Source organism: Solanum tuberosum, unplaced genomic scaffold, assembly GCF_000226075.1.
Source record: "Solanum tuberosum cultivar DM 1-3 516 R44 unplaced genomic scaffold, SolTub_3.0 scf00246, whole genome shotgun sequence".
NCBI classification, from domain to species: Eukaryota; Viridiplantae; Streptophyta; class Magnoliopsida; order Solanales; family Solanaceae; genus Solanum; species Solanum tuberosum.
In genome coordinates, this window is record NW_006239169.1 from 784313 (window position 1) to 795154 (window position 10842).

The window sequence follows — 10842 nt, forward strand, 5'->3', positions numbered from 1 at the left end:
ATAAGGAAAGGTTTTAGGATCACTGCTACATGGAAGATAAACAGTAATATGTTCAGTTACACAGGGCGGATGGCGAATATAAGTATAAGCTTTGCATTTTTGACACAGATCATAAAAGTATATGTGAAAAATCACTAAAATTTTAATTAATAATATAATATCATGAACCCACCATAATTTCAAAGTATAACGGGCTCAATGATGAGAATCTAAAAATTGAACCCATCAAATCAAAATCTTATATCCCATCTGCTCCAACATAGATCATAGGCAACTTCCCTAGCAGTTTCCTCTTGCACTAACAATAATAGTATCAATGAGCAAATCAAGGGAGGGAGAGTGTTCACCCGAACCCCCTCGACAAAATATACCTCATTCATCTATTGGGCTAAAAAATACCCCTCCATCCACTTTTTTGGTCCATCTTTACCCTTAAAACTAACAATCACTTTTTTTTAAAAAATTATTATTATTATTTGTTACATGTCATTTTCCTATTGGATAAATTAAATCTCAACCCATTTAATTTTCCCCTACCCACCCATTGTAGTGAACATGACCCAAACCCAATTAGAAGACCCATTAAAAAATAAATTGATTGAATCTTTCTCCCCTAACCCCAAGCCTCTTTCTTCTTCCCTCTTTTCTTATTCAAAATATTTCTAGACTACTTTCAATCAAATGATACAATGTCCAATGCAATCTAGATAAGTGTATGATATGAAAATTTGTTGATGGTGTCTAGTTAGTATAATGTTCTTAATTATAATTACTATTATTGTTGGTATGATAGTGAAATTGTGTTTAGTTTGATTAATATTCTTACGTTTAAGGAGTTGGAATAATTCGTAAATTTCATTGTAATGTATTCCATCGTTAATAAAGTAAATTTGAACCACTTTTATTTTCGTTTTTGGACCAGCTTTGGTGCTGTTTATCATCAAATTTTGGTCCAGTTTTTAATCTCATTATGGTGCACTTTCATTGCCTTTTGGCCTCTGTTTCTTTACAGTTTTGATTTAGTTTGTGGTATAATATAGGTGCAGGTTTGCTTCTGTTTTGTTATAGCTCAGGTGCAATTTTGATAGATTTTGGTGTAGTTTTTTTTACGTGATGGAAAGAAGACTGCAAAAATCAATACTCCTTGAATCCTTCAACTTCAAGTTAGTATTGCAGCGGAAATTGTATTATTTGATTGAATATTATCTTGAAATTTTTGAATAAGAAAAGAGGGAAGAAGAAAGAGGCTTGGGGTTAGGGGAGAAAGTTTCAATCAATTATTTTTAATGGGTCTTCTAATTGGGTTTGATCATGTTCACTACAATGGGTGGGTAGGGGAAAATTAAATGGGTTGAGATTTAATTATCCAATAAGAAAATGACACGTAACAAATAATAATAATAATAATTTTTAAAAAGTAGTTGTTAGTTTTTAAGGGGTAGAGATGGACCAAAAAGGTGGATGGAGGGGTATTTTTAGCTCAATAGATGAATGAGGGGTATTTTTAGACTTGATTAGGATATAAACGACTTAGTAAAATTGTTTTTCTCTCTCAATCTACTTTCTTTACCAACATATAAATTATCTAGATAAAAGAAAAGTGACGTGACACATTTTTTTGGCCAAGAATCATATTTATCTTCTTTTTTTCTCATTTTTTGATAATTTTTCTTATTTATATATATCTTATTGTTGTACAAAAATGAATATGTCAATTATATTCCTTCATTTATTTATATTTTTTAATAGAAAATTTTAATTGTTTTTATTTTCATGACTTTTGATGATCATAACTCCTAAATTATATTAATAATTATGTTCATAATATCATTTGATATTTAATTGTCTTTATTTTCCTTACTTTCATGACTTGATCATATCTCTTAAATCATATTAATAGTCATGTTCATGATATCATTTGATATTTTATATTGTTATCCTATAAATAAAGGCATTATAAAAATATGGGAAAAGGGTCAAAAATACCCCTCAATTTTAGTTTATTAGTTGAATATACCCATACCGTTAAAACAAAGTTATTTATACCCTCACCGTTATTAATTTCACCGTTTATACCCCTCAATTGACAGAAATCCCCAAATCAAATAAAATTGACCCGATTTATTAAAAAATGACCTATTTCCCATTTTAAACCCATGCCTGACCCATCTATCTATCTTAAACCCAAAATAATTTAACTCATTTTCCTTACCCTTTAGCCACCATTTCTACAAACTTTTTTTATTCTTCCTTTTAAATTATTTTTCTCCAGATTCCAAAGTTAGCTAGCTCAAAAAGTGAACATCATCATCGCTGCCTCTTCGCATGACTGCAAAAAGCAGACATCTTTGTGAGAAGCACATTTACCTATCTCACCAATTCCCTTACAAAGTTAAATTCTAATAATAGTGAATAAAGATACTACACTAAAATGATGAAAAAAGAAATAGTGTGTAGGTGTGTGCGCACTAAAAGGAATTGGAGAGTTTGGAGAAAAAAATTAGAGGGAAGGATGGGGTGTGTAGATGTTTCTGCAAATGAGTAGGATCTTTGAGGAAGACATTACAGGGGGTGGGGTTGTGAATTTTCTTTTATTGGTTTAATTTTTTTTGTTATAATTATTTGGGTAAAATCTATGTCTTTGATTCTCTCCAATTGTCTGCTTCGAGCTCCGGCGACGACAGTTTGCTTCGGAAACGGCCATGGCCGACCACGATGCCACTCTCCTTCTTCTCTTTCCTCCATTAGTAGAGTCATCATACTCGTCTAAAAGTGCTTAGATCGGATCGATTTTTGTGTGTTTAGGTGCTGCTCGACAATGTCTTTGAAGTCAGGTCACGCCTAGTGATGAAGATTAGAAGCAAAAAAAATGTGAAAAGAGCGGGACGTTGGGAGAGAACAAAAAAGAACTGATTTGGGGGTTTTCCTATTTTAGAAATTAGGGGTTTACTTAAATTTGGGTGAAAGTGTAAAAATAAAAACTTGAGGACCTATATAATTATTTTTAAAAATTAATTAAAAATTTGTCACGTACACTTAATAATTAAAACTAGAGTCACTCTTTTTACATTTCAACACTTTTTTGTCACCTATAATTCATTCTCCCAAGTAGCTCCAAATGAATTTTCTTTTTAGAATGGGTATAGAAAATGGGTTAAATTCTTTTGGGTTTAAGATAGATAGATGGGTCGGTCATAGGTTTAAAATGGAAAATGAGTCATTTTTTAAGAAATCGGGTCAATTTTGTTTGATTTAGGAATTTCCGTAAATTGAGGGGTATAAATGGTGAAATTAGTAACGGTGATGGTATGAATAACTTTGTTTCAACGATAGGGGTATATTTAACTAATAAACTAAAATTGAGAATATTTTTGACCCTTTTCCCTAAAAATAATCAAGTGTGTGTATATATATACTAAAAAATAATTTATTCAACTCTCTTATTTATCAAGAAATTTTTTAAATTTCATCATTTAATTCCTTTAATAACAAATTTGTGTTTAAATTTATTATTATTGAAAGTAAAAAAAATATTTTATTTTTCCCACATCAAAAAATGGAGTTATCTTTTGGAGAGTTATTGCTCCAATTTATTTATAATAATTACAACAATAAAATTGTAATAATAGGAATAATTATTTTGATGTTGTTAAACTTTTATTGTCCCACATATATATATAAATTGAAAAAATTTATCTAACTCTTGATACTTTTTCTACATCTTGAACACTACATACTCATATCTTTTGTAAAAAAATTATTTCTTCATCACTATCTGATAATCTTAATACGACAAAATTATGTGTTTAATTTAATTTAATTTTTATTGTAAAAGTATAACCTCAACGGTAATGTTTCACTGTAGCAACTTAAGTATCTCTTTTCACAATGCACACTATAAGAATGAAAGTTTAAATATAAATTAAAATATTAATGGATCTTATGCGACACAAATATGTATCAAATGAGTGTCACTACGTGCATCGGATATCATTATGCGACACAAATATGTATCAAATGAGTGTCACTATGAGCATCGGATATCGAAAAAAAATCTCTAACTTTTGAATTTTGTGTATAACTATGTTCGAATATAATTCAAATATTTTTTCCCTCACGATGATTTAGCACAAATATATTTTGATTTTCTTATTTCTATTATATAGTCATTTATACAAAAAAAGAAAGTCACATAATTTACGATAAAGTAGATTTAATATTAATGGTTGAATCAATAATATTGCTATAAAATCATGAAATTTAGTATGAAACTATGATAATTAGATTGTTTATTTAACTAAAGCTTTTCATATCAATTTTATATTTTCATCTTTTTATCAGCAATTTTAAATTGAAACTGTAGCATGAAACTTTTTTAACAATTTTTCTGAATAGATAATATCAAAATCGTAACTTAATTTGTGTTTCTCCCTTTTATTATATTATTTATTAGAATATTTATCAAATAATAACATTAATTATTTAAAAATATATTTAATATTTTTTTATACACACGCAAAGCGCGGACAAATACACTAGTAATTATTAATTATACATGCCACAAAATGAATGATTATCCCTTGCTAATCACACCCGTGAAGCAAACCGACAAAAAATTAAATAATTAAGAGTAATTATAAACCAATATTTTTTAGTTTAACATCAAGATATTAAAGAATCTAAAAATTTGAATTCACTTGTTGAACAACGAAGCTTAGGATTTTATTTATCATTGATGTGAGACATTTCTTTCATTATTATCCTCATATATACCGTACAAATCCAAATTCTTTATATGAGATTTCATGATCCAATTCGGTGTGTCACATGCTCACATTCATGAATAGAAAATAATTTCCACCTCCGCAATTGTTTGGTTTCCTGGGAGCCCACATCAGGTTTGTCTTTAATGTCATGTTAAATTATATTTTGAGTATAATTCACACCTCAAAAATTAATTCAAAAGAAAGAAGATTATCTAAATCTTGTAATTAAGAGGCCTATAATTTCATTCATTCACTAACATAAAATATTCCATTTGTTAGTTACTTTTCTAATTTGATTTTCATCACTCAAATTTACGAAATCAATATTTTTGTCATCGATTTAATTAATTGTCAATCGGCTAAGTTGAAAGAATATTGATATAAAAAAACAAAAAAACCTAAGCTTTCAAATTATATACCATATGAGCCTATTGAAATAAGACCGAAAAACATAGTCTATTTTAATTTTGAGAAAATTTTAGAAATAGCAAACATAATAAAGCTCTAATAACTGCGCTCCATAGCTATAGTTCTGTTTGATATGGAGGCTGTGGTTTGTATATTTCTGCACGTTTGTATATTTCGCTTGTGAATATACCAATAGGATAAATATATACAAATTATGTATTATACATTTATGAATTTTTCAGAACTCCATTTATATATTTCGCTTGTCAATATACAAACAAGGTAATTTATTATAAATAATAAATCGTATACAAATAACTAGGGTAAACATATACACAATTCTAGATTTTTACTATTAGGAACCGAATTATACAAATTCTAGATTTATACAAATTATGCGAATTATACAAATCAGGTCAATAGCAAGAATTGAAAAAATTATAGCCGCGAATTACAATTTTCTAAAACTATAGCTATATCACCTAATACAGGCTAAATATTTACTATTATGTATAATTTTCCCATTAATTTTTAACGTATTAGCTTGAGTCGGGAGAGCGAAAGTATAAAATTTTTGCACTTTTGACCTTATTTTGTGCTAATTTTTAGTTTTTGTGTTCGAGATAAATAACTTTCTGATAACACATATATATACATATATTGCACTTATGTCCTTATTTTGTGCTAATTTTTAATTTTTGTGTTCAAGATAAATTATTTTCTGATATATATATATACATACTTGCATTATAATAATGATCCAATTCGGTGTGTCACATGCTCACATTCATGAATAGAAAATAATTTCCACCTCCGCAATTGTTTGGTTTCCTGGGAGCCCACATCAGGTTTGTCTTTAATGTCATGTTAAATTATATTTTGAGTATAATTCACACCTCAAAAATTAATTCAAAAGAAAGAAGATTATCTAAATCTTGTAATTAAGAGGCCTATAATTTCATTCATTCACTAACATAAAATATTCCATTTGTTAGTTACTTTTCTAATTTGATTTTCATCACTCAAATTTACGAAATCAATATTTTTGTCATCGATTTAATTAATTGTCAATCGGCTAAGTTGAAAGAATATTGATATAAAAAAACAAAAAAAACCTAGGCTTTCAAATTATATACCATATGAGCCTATTGAAATAAGACCGAAAAACATAGTCTATTTTAATTTTGAGAAAATTTTAGAAATAGCAAACATAATAAAGCTCTAATAACTGCGCTCCATAGCTATAGTTCTGTTTGATATGGAGGCTGTGGTTTGTATATTTCTGCACGTTTGTATATTTCGCTTGTGAATATACCAATAGGATAAATATATACAAATTATGTATTTATACATTTATGAATTTTTCAGAACTCCATTTATATATTTCGCTTGTCGATATACAAACAAGGTAATTTATTATAAATAATAAATCGTATACAAATAACTAGGGTAAACATATACACAATTCTAGATTTTTACTATTAGGAACCGAATTATACAAATTCTAGATTTATACAAATTATGCGAATTATACAAATCAGGTCAATAGCAAGAATTGAAAAAATTATAGCCGCGAATTACAATTTTCTAAAACTATAGCTATATCACCTAATACAGGCTAAATATTTACTATTATGTATAATTTTCCCATTAATTTTTAACGTATTAGCTTGAGTCGGGAGAGCGAAAGTATAAAATTTTTGCACTTTTGACCTTATTTTGTGCTAATTTTTAGTTTTTGTGTTCGAGATAAATAACTTTCTGATAACACATATATATACATATATTGCACTTATGTCCTTATTTTGTGCTAATTTTTAATTTTTGTGTTCAAGATAAATAGCTTTCTGATAACACATATATATACATATATTGCACTTTTGTCCTTATTTTGTGCTAATTTTTAATTTTTGTGTTCAAGATAAATTATTTTCTGATATATATATATACATACTTGCATTATAATATCCGCAACTTATGCCTTACATGACTTTTCTCCTTTACAGAATATATATTTTACTAGATATAAATTCGACCGTTGAAGAACAAAAATTGAAAACTCGCTTATTAAATGATAATTCTTGCAATTTCAGTTCATAAAAAATATAAACAAAAATTACTATATTATTGAGTATATGACTATAACAAATGTATCCAGTATCCACTGCTACCTATGAAAAAGATTAGGGAAAAGGGTCAAAAACACCCCTTAATTTTGTTTTATTGGTTGACTATGCCCTTACCGTTAAAGTGAAGTTAGTTTTTTCCCTACCGTTACTAATTTCACCATATATATACCCCTCTTTTGACGGAAAGCCCCAAATCAACTCAAATTGTTCAATTTTGATTAAAATAACCCGATTTTCTCTTTTCATTCAATTGTATTAATTTTTTTTGAGCTATTAAAAATATTCCAAAAAAATAATAATTACATAAATAAATTTTAAAAAGAATATATTTACATAAATAAATTTTAAAAAGAAAAAACCAATGAAAATTGGGGGAAAATAAGGCTCTTGTTTTTTTTTTATTATTACGTATTACATAATTAAATTTAAAAAGAGAAAACCAACAAAAATTGAAGAAAAATCTATATATATAATAAAGCTAGATATAGGCTATGACCTCTATTCTTACTTATATATATAAAATAAAGCTAGATATAGACAAAGTGACGTGACACCTCTCTATGATCTCTATTCATATTTAATTTTTTTCTCCTTTTTTGGGGGCATTTTTATGTTTTTCTCATCATTTTTAATTTAGTTATAATTTATATGTAATTAATGTTTTGTTGTAAATATATTATATTAATGTGGATGTCCATAACTTCAAGGTGTAATTTCACCATTATATGTAATAATACTCGCACCTTCACCATCTCCTCATTTATCTTCTACACCCCTTGATCTTCCCTACATTCTCAAAAATTAATATCATGTTTATTGTTATCCCTTGATCTTCCCTACATTCTCAAAAATTAATATCATGGTTATTGTTATATCTTTGTATGCCTTTTTATAACAATATAAATAGAGGTCTTGAGATTGTGTTATGCACTTGAAGATTTGAAAAACACTTGATTATACTTGGAAGAATAAGAAAACTCTCTCTTGTCTCTCTACATTTCTTGTCTTTTTTCTCACTTATGTTATTACTCTTTTCAGTTTTGTTTTAATACATGTTTTCATTCTTGAAAAGTTACATCTAATGGTATTTACCTTCATAAAAATAAATGTATTGATACTTTTATGCCTATCTTAGTGGGGGTTCGGGCGAACCCAATAGCTTTTCCATAAACCCTCTACTTGTATTAAAAAATTAAATAAATATATATGTATTTTAACTTGTGAACCCCTTAACAAAACTAATTGATGGCTTAGTGGTAAGGAAGGGGTCTTGGGAATGCTTTCCCATGCTAGAGTTGTGGGTTTGAACCTCTTCGGCTATTTATGCAAACCTCACAAATAAAAATTAATTAAAAAAATATAAGATCAACAATTAGAAAAAGCAAAAAAAAAAAAAGAAGAGAAGTTCCACTCATCTTAAAATAAAAAAGATTGCTATTTATGCAAATTTCACAAATAAATTTAAAAAATATATAAGATTAACAATTAGAAAAAGCCAAAAAAAAAAAAAGTTCCACTCATCTTAAAATAAAATAAAAATGCAAGCAAGTTAATACTACTGACCAATTCTAAACTGAAACCGTGTAAGCTAAAGATTACTAGTCATAGCTACTCTTTTCCAAGTCATAGAAACAATGGTCTCTTCTACTTATTTGTATCTGAGCTAGCTCTCAACTTTCACCATGCATGACTTAGCCAAAATGTGGGAAGTCCTTTTAATAGACTCTAGATAGTCATCAAATAAATACACAAACGTCATAGGTTATATATAATTGGGAGAATGCGTACCAATCAATTTTGTCACTATGTTCATTTAGACATTTATTGATTTGGTCAAAACTGAAGAGGAGGCTTTACTAGCTTGTGGTCTAACAAGCGTGAAAAGTCCTCTTTCTTTAAGAATCAAACTAGAAGTAATATTTTAAACCATTTGTTATTCTTGAAAAACTTTGACTTTTCTTTCTGCAGTTATGAGGTATGGTTTTATTTTAATTATAGAAAAGTTATAGTTATATATCTTGCACAACCACAACTGCTTCTTGTCCAGCTCTCATATTACTGTCTACTAGAGTTTTTCAAATGCATAATCCAAGATGCAGATTCCTAATTATTTTCATTCAACTTGTTTCCATCATTAGCTTTTGCCACTATGTAATTGGAATAAGAGGTGAAGATAATAACACTAGTGCTGTAAAGGTGGATGTGGGCATAATTCTTGATCTGGAAACAGATGTGGGAAAAGTAATGCACATATCTATCTTACTAGCTCTTGCGGATTATCATGCCAACACTAGTCGCGGTGCCATAAGGATAGTTCCTCATATCAGGGATTCAAAGAAAGATGATGTTGAAGCAGCATCAGCTGGTAAAATTCAGCTCTAAGCTTTACCTATGTTAAACTAGCATTATCTCTCTCTCTTTGCTTCAAAAGATTCACTTTTTCTCTAAGATATTACTTTTCCCTTTAGTTTTTCTATTTTGAAAGAGATGTTCAGACAATTACTTATAAGTCTGATTGTGTATGTGCAGCCATATACTTGCTAAAGGATGTCCAAGTGCAAGCTATCTTTGGGCCACAAATGTCTACACAAACTGATTTTGTGATCGACTTGGGGAACAGAGTTAGAGTTCCTATAATATCTCCAGCAACTAGTCCTTCACTTTCAGTCAAGGAAAATCCCTTCTTCATCAGAGGAGCACTTCCTTCTTCCAGTCAGACTAAAGCCATTGCAGCAATTGTTAAAAACTATAATTGGAGGGAGGTTGTAGTAATCTATGAGGAAAGCCCCTATGGAACCGGGATACTTCCATATTTGACTGATGCCTTGCTGGAAATCAATACTTTAGTCTCCTATAGAAGTGGTATTTCTCCTTCAGCCAATGATGATCAAATCCTCAGGGAGCTATACAAGTTGAAGACAATGCAGACCAGGGTGTTCATTGTGCACTTGCAAGAAAATCTTGCCTCCCGCCTTTTCCTCAAGGCCAAAGAAGCCGGGATGATGAACAGTGGATATGCATGGATCATCACTGATGTGCTGACGAGTCTTCTGGACCTGGTAGATACTTCAGTAATTGAGTCATCAATGCAAGGTGTTCTGGGTGTAAAATCTTATGTTCCAAGATCAAATGAGCTTGACATGTTCACCAAGAGATGGAGAAAGAGATTTCGTCAAGAGTATCCAGACATGGACCAAGTAGAACTCAATGTTTTCGGGCTATGGGCATATGATAGCATCACCTTATTAGCAGAAGCAGTAGAGAAAGTGGGCACTACTGCTATCCCAAAATTAAAGAAACCAGACACTAGAGAGAACTTAACAGACCTAGATGCACTTAGAACCTCAGAAGTGGGATCTCTGCTCATTGACTCTATGCAAAACACAGAGCTAAAACCAGGACTAAGTGGTGATTTCCGTATCATTGATAGAGAACTGCAGCCGTACCCATATCAGATTGTGAATATAATCGGGAAAGGAGAGAAAGTCGTTGGATTCTGGACAGAGAAGGATGGCATTTCGCATAAACTGAAGATGAAT

The 10842-nt window shown here is 29.5% G+C and overlaps 1 pseudogene; it reads left to right on the forward strand.

Moving 5' to 3' along the window:
- The first annotated feature begins 9367 nt into the window (after positions 1-9367).
- The window catches only part of LOC102591264 (glutamate receptor 2.8-like), a 4927-nt pseudogene continuing 3452 nt past the window's right edge, over positions 9368-10842 (forward strand).